The sequence below is a fragment of the Neltuma alba genome, unplaced genomic scaffold (assembly GCF_004799145.2).
Source record: "Neltuma alba isolate B1F8T4 unplaced genomic scaffold, ASM479914v2 tig00010452_pilon, whole genome shotgun sequence".
NCBI classification, from domain to species: domain Eukaryota; kingdom Viridiplantae; phylum Streptophyta; class Magnoliopsida; order Fabales; family Fabaceae; genus Neltuma; species Neltuma alba.
This window is the reverse complement of record NW_021635344.1, coordinates 332,292-339,722: the sequence shown is the minus strand read 5'-3', so window position 1 is coordinate 339,722 and position 7,431 is coordinate 332,292. Positions and strand designations below refer to the sequence as shown.

At 32.6% G+C, this 7,431-nt stretch overlaps 1 pseudogene; it reads right to left on the bottom strand.

Moving 5' to 3' along the window:
- Positions 1-1,655: 1,655 nt before the first annotated feature.
- LOC114756674 (serine decarboxylase-like) lies at positions 1,656-4,326 on the bottom strand (annotated as a pseudogene).
- Positions 4,327-7,431: the final 3,105 nt, after the last annotated feature.

Below are 7,431 nucleotides of genomic sequence, written 5' to 3'. Positions count from 1 at the left end.
TCACAATGATGAGCAAGAAGTACTCATCTTGATTTGGGCCATCTAAATTGATTTTGAATTGTTCAAATTTAACTTAAATATTTTAGATATTTTAAATAATTTTTTATTTTAATAGACGTGAAATTTAAAATAAGAATAATTAACTTCATAACTAACAATTTTTTAAAAAATAAATTATTATCAAAAAATTGCATGTTAACACTTTTTAATCTAAACTATCCATATCAAATTTTGAATGATTTAGATTGTATTAGAACAATAAGAACACGATACCTATCGTTGTGATAAGTACCGAATAAGGATTCCTAATTGGGTAACTTGGGTTTATAAATTGTTGAATGGGAAAAAAACAGTGAAAGGGGAGGGGAGGGGAGGGGAGAAAACAGAGGAGGGAAAAACAAGAAAAAATGAGAGGAAAAGAAAATGAGAAAGAGGGGGATTGAGGGAGAGCTAGAGAACTAAAATATACTCATTATTAAAATAATTCAAAGCCCTAACAAATTACAAGACTATAGCGTTATTTGCATAACCTTACATACAATTATTTGAAAATAAAAAACATAAAATAATGATCATGATAAAAAAATAATCTGATCTAGAAGTAGGACTATTGCATCAATCATGGCCTGTTTGAGTGAGCGTTTGAACATTGGTTAAATAGCTTTTGAAAGTATAAGCACGATTGGCCTCTCAATGGGATGTTTGGTTTAACTTTTGTCCAATTTCTCTTATGGCCAAAAGTTGCAATTTTTATGCCCGATTGAAGAAGTAAGATTCTCCTGCTTATAGCTTATGAGATCATGCTTTTAAGGCGACTTTGGGAGCACTGATCATCGTCTTCATCACGTTGGGAGAGGGAGAGTTCGCCATTGGACCTTGTTCTTGTGTTAGTGGCCGACAAGACTATTGGGCACTGTTCATCTTCTGATTTTTCATGGCAAGCCTAACATAAGGGATGAGCTAGAGGCCAACTAGATATGGAGTTGTGGGAACATAGATCCAAGAACCAATGAGCACAAGTTTAGAGAGATGATGAAATTGATGACCGCTGTACTGACGATGTCTAGTCTTTGAGCTGGAAGACGAGAGGAGTTCTGCAAATGTTTGGAAGGAGTGAAAGCCAACGTTTGTTGGGTATTGAAGCTTTAATCAACGAGGGAACCATTCTACTCCATTTTCTTCTTCCGACCGTGTAGCCAAGTGAGAGAGAACATCATGTGGCCTTCCCCCCCCCCCCCCCGGGAGCGAAAGGAACTTGTCAGTGGATATTGAACATTGTCTTCATTGTACTATAATTTTTAATCTAAATATATTTTATTTATCAAATTTAAATATAACTTTTTTCTATTAAAATAGTTTAACATTATATTATGTAACTTGATAATTCTTTTTAGTTTTCACTATTGAATAAAAGTCATACCTATTTTGGTATTTTTGCAAACTAAATTTACTTATTCAATCATAATCCAAACAACTACTTTTATCCAATCTAACTTTTTCAAAAGCCAATGGAAATATAAATTACATTAACCAATCTAACTTTTCAAAAATCCAAATTGAAAATAAGCTACTTTTTCTACCGCCAATCTAAACGGGTACCATATGTCACTATATCATACATAGAAAGTCTTGCTTTCAATGTCGCCATTGCATTTTCACGAAATCAACATCTTGTGGACAGCACAAGCACAATTCTCAACACCAATATCCTCAGCAACACAAGGAGTCTCCATTTGCTTATTATTATCTTCGTACCAAGCAGACCGATTCTTCACAAACTCACTCACAAATGAATCTAACATTTCCAGCGACACATGTTGCATCACAACCACATGTGATATATTCCCTTTGCTAGCCAAGCTCCACTTGCGAGCAAACGCATCATCTTGGGGCCTCTCGAACACCACAGTGTTGCTGAACTTGTTAAGCAATGCTCCGATGCGACGGTCTCTCAACAAATCTCGAAGGTAGATCGCTTTCTTGATGCATTCTTGAACTTCTTGTGAAGGCCATTGAAGCCTTTCTTGTTGAGAGCGTACCAAATGAAGATGGCAGCATGGCCTCCTCGACTTCCTGAGATGGTATTGTCTTTTGAAGCAATGATTTCTACTCGTTCCCTTGAGAGAAAATCAATGTCTTTTAAACGAGTTATAAAAATGCCACAAGGCGTTGGACAGCCCAGAAATTTGTGGCCAGAAATAGTTATGCTTCCAATAGGTTTCTTGAAAGAAATATCCGGTGCCTGTGAATTCAACATGTGATGCATTATGATATTAGCTAGGATCACAATTTGTTTCATCATGTTATACTCACCTGGACATCAAAAGGTATCATCATTCCAAATAGTGCGGCATCACAATGAATGTAGAATCGATCTTCACTGAAACCACATTCCTCAAGCGACTTTAGTACAAGATCCAGGTCATCAATGGCTCCCTTTAAGGTAGTCCCTACAGCAAGACAACTCCCATTATATACTGTTGTACATATACATACATGTATATGTACGTAGAAAGAGAGTACGAAAAAAGACCTATATTCAGGTTGATTATGGCTAGCTTGTCCTTGTTTGCAAGAAGTGACTTCTTTAGTTCATTATAGTCAATCTTACCTGGGATTAGAGTTCCCACTGCCACACACTTGACTCTAAGAAGTCTTGCTACTTTCATCATTGAATAATGCGAGTCCCATGATGTGTAGATAATTCCTTCGGGATGTAGTTCCTTCCTGTTTCATTGGTAAATGAACAAATCGATCTTTACAGACCCCCCCCCCGAAACTACACTTGGGTGTCTTATTTGTCTCAATATTTTATCACTTGAATTTATAGAATTGAGGCAAAATAAATTTTTAACAAGGTTATGATTAGAATTGAAAAAAAAAAACAATAAAATACCCTCAAAATGGAAAAGAACAAATTAGATGGATGAATTTCAAAAACCCAAATCAGACTCCTTGTATTATTTTAGAATTTTATAATATTGTGAAATGACAATATTGCCTTTACTCTCAGCGACTACTATTGTATAGTTATATATCAATTACTTTAGTTTTATTATCTTTTGTTTTCAAAGTTCTGATGATTACTTTTACATAGCTATTGACTACACAAGAGTAGTAAATAAATAAATAAAAATAGTCAGTAGATGCCCAACAATACTTAATGCATTTTTTTTTTGAATTTTTGAAACAAAAGTAGTCACTAGTAAAACTATAGTAGCCAACAGCTAAGTAAGAGTAGTTGCCAAATTTTTAAAAATGAAAATAGTCAATTGTGATGCTAAAGTAATCAATAGCTACGCAAGAGTAGTCACTAGAGTTTTAGAAATAAATGTAGTCAATGGCTTTAAAAGAGTATTTAATACAAAAGAAAGAATAATCACTAGAGCTCTGATGACTGATCATGAAGTTTTGGTGACATGTTACAGGGCTCTAGTAGCTGGAAACCTGCTAAAGGTGTTGAGGTGATAATATTTTTTTAAAAAAAAGTGAAAGGCATTTGCATCATTTTGCGAGATTTAAAAATTTTAGAATAGTATAAGAGGTTTGATTTAGAATTTTAAAATTCACCCACACTGATTTGTTATCTAGCAATTTTTGGAGTATTTTATTTTCTTTTTTCCCCTTAGAATTGCTACTTTACTTCTCAAAAATCTAGTACGTTACCCAACTAAGATCCCTTGGACATTTCCTTCAGTTCCACCAGTCGTAATATATCCCCAGTACTCATTCTTCTCTATTTTCCATAGTTCGGCAAACCAATGAAGTACGCACAGCTCAAATGGGTTTAAGTGAATAACCGCTGCCTATAAATGGATCACCAGCGTTGTTCAAGTGGAAGCGTAGTAACTTCCCCAGTGCATCGTAGTTGAAGTCTAGATTCGTTGGATAACCTGCGTACATACAATTAAAACTAGACTTGGAAACTCAAACTAGTAATGGTTGATATTTTCTTCTTCTTTGAATAATTTTGACTTAGATACATGCTCATTAGAGAGATTTGATAGGGTTTTAATCGGGCGTGAGACCGACCATGAAACATGGACAAAGCTTAATTATAGTTTTATGGGATGTTTATATATTTTTCCGCAGATAATATATACCATATGAATTTTAAATGACTTGATCATGCAAAGATTAAACCAAATTAAGAATATTTAAATTAAAGCGAAAAAACAAATTACCTAAGAAATGATCTCTTGTGTGAGACATACGGTCGACATTGTGATCAATGACTTTATCCATTCCGGCGTCATCCACTCCATTGAACTGAGAGATGGTGGGACTGATCATCGAATGTCCACTCTCTTGTGCGGCCTCCTCCATTTTCTTTTCTTCTTCTTGGACGGGCTTGTCGGAGATAAATTTCAATGGCAAAATCTGCTTCCTTTATACAGGCGTAGTGTGATGTCAACAACTGTCTACCAATCAAACAAAAGACTATTAGGATATGGGTCTGAGGCTTTAGCCACCAAAAAAAAAAAAAAAACTAAACTGAAAAAGGAGGCCGAAAGAAGTACTCCCTCTAGACCTTATTATAAAAATCCACTAACTAATTCATAGGTACAAATAAACACAATTAAAAGTATTAAATCTGTCATAAAATTGAAGTGATTTTCAATATTAACCTGATTAATTACACTGAATTCCAAAATCATATTAATTTATACTTTCTTACTATTCTTATTAAATATGGGCATACACAAGAAAATGTTTAATACTCACACTATCAAAGGGTCTTATATAAAAAGGACAAAAAATTTCTTCTAAAACGGCTCGAACAATAAGAACTAGAGGAAGGAAGTAAGACTTTAAGGACTGTTAGGTTCGGTTTTGAAATAATATTAAAAATATCCTCTTTTGTGATTTATAACATGAAAGTGTTAATATCAAACCATTTGAAAAGATACAGTATTTTGTCATATTAGGGATGCAGTTTATCAAGAATCCAAAATTAGAATCTTCTTATGGCCTGTTTGGATTTGCGTTAGAGTGACTTATTTTTAATCGAACTTTTGGATACTTAAGATTAGATAAAAATTAGATTGAGTAATGTAATTTATATTTAGATTGACTTTTATAAATAAGCAAGTTTATAAAAATAGAGTTGTTTGGATTATTATTAAAAAATCAACCTTAATTGTAAAATGACTGAAAAAGGCATGAATTTTAATATGGACATAATATGAAAACTTTAAGAGGAATATGAAAAAAATAACAATCATAAAAAATGAAAAATTTATATATTTACATAATACTAACTAAGTCATGCAATTCAAAAAGTTAGTTAAAATAAGTTAAATATAATAATAAATATGTAAAAAGTGTAAGTTACTTTTCTAAGACACTATTTTTTATTGAGAGAGTAAGTGGGAGAGAAAGTAAGTGGAAAAAGATATGAGAGATACAATTAATTAGGCGTAAAATGAAAAAATACATTAAATGGCAAGACAAATCCAATTTGTAGCGTATAAAAAAACAAAAAAAGCAAGCCTCTTCAAAGATTTGATGTTTATATTTTGAACAAGAGGGAGTATAAATTTGAATATAACTAAGATGATACGGTATCATTTATGAAATATTTCTTAAAGGTGAGACCCAACTTTTTTTTTTTTTTACTTCTTTTTTCATGTTTCAAAAGCCATTGGCATTAAATTTCTGCGTATAACTTATCGTGACTTTTCACTCAAAACCTTAAGCCCACCACCGCCAATACAAATGCTTCAATTACATCCCATCGCACGATTGCCTTTTTCATCACACGTTTTGGTGACATAACGTGTGATAAACAAGCTCTTAGAGTTTTCGTTGGCTTCAACGAGACCTTAAAGTTTGAAAAACTCAAAAATCACTTTAAAAAGTTATTTTACGTAAATTAATATAAAATTTTTCTAACATGTATAATGTAAAATCATTTTCAAAAAGTTAATCTAAACACTCATCTTTATTATCCTTTTAATCTGCTGATAACTCTCATTTATAGACGTTATATGTTTACATGCATTTCATTTTTTCACGTTTAGATCTTGAGGTCTACTGATAAATTTGCGCTTCAAATAGTTAGCCTTGGCCATGGTAAGTACATCTATATGTGTGTGTGTGTGTTCTGTCCATTTAGGAACTTGAGAACTACAACTGAGGAAGCAAAAAAGCAGTCACGAGCGCAAGTGTTCTTGTAAATTATGCAAGTACATTTTTTTAAAGAACGGTGTGTTTCAATTTTGCCCAAAACTTGATATTTTGAACTATTAAAGCGTAAATTTACTCTGAAAGCTTTTACTTAGGATTGATGTTTTTCCTTCTTTTTTTTTGTGGGTTCAAAGTTGCCAGGAAGTGTTAACAATGATGCAATGTTGTCTTTTACTATTAAAAATATTAATAATCAATGTCAAAATTTTAATGGTCAGCGCTAGTGTTTCTTAATGGGGTGGGACAATATTGCTACTTTTTGGGACTTTCGGGTGGGCATTGTTCAACCTAACAACTTTTGGGGTAACATTGGTCCTGAGTGAATACTTCCCAAACAAATCTACACCATAAACTTATTTTAAATTAGCAAGCACAATCTATAAAGTAAGTGAGTTTTGTTTCTTAAAAAGATAATACTTACATCAAGTTTATTTTTTATATTTATTATGTTATGTTCTCTGATTGTATATATCTACCTATTTTATTTTCAAAATAGGATCATTAATTATAAATCCACATGAAAAAATTATCACACACATTCATGCGTGATTAAAAAAACCTAACATAACATAATTTTTTAAGTAACTTGATCTATGTATTTCCTTTGTAAAATACGTAATAATACTTGTAAGGACATTTTGATCATTTTACAATTCAAATCAATACTGGTACCATTTATAGCGAATTCAGGGTTTTTTTTTAGTGATGATAAATATTTTTGTTTGTTGAGAGCCTCTTGCAGTTAGCTCGTTTGTTTTCGGAAAAAAAAACAAGAAAATGCCTTTAAATATACAAAATTTCATATCAGTGTTGGTAAAAATCAAAAGTCCATATCAAAATAGGGGTAATGATTTCGTATTTTTAAAGGGAGAATTACTGTAGAGTCCCATAGAAAACATTTTACTACTAAAAGGTCCCATGAAATAGCAAAACAACTCTGAAGTCCTAGGGACCTAAGTGTGAATAATTTGAAACGATCAATTACGAATTTGCCCTTAATGACTAAAGAAAAAAAAAGTCACCCATCTGTTTGAATCCCACCCTTCTCCTTCAGCCCTCATCTCCTACTCTGTCGGCATCCTGCAACATGACCTCTCCAGTGTTCTCACCAAGAGTCGTGGTCATCTTGGTCCACTCATGACAATCAAGGTCTTCCTCAAAAAGCTGTTCTCAAGGCCATTTCAAGTTTTTTATTTTATTGTTTTTGCTTGCAATTATTTAATTTATCAGATAGCAATTGAT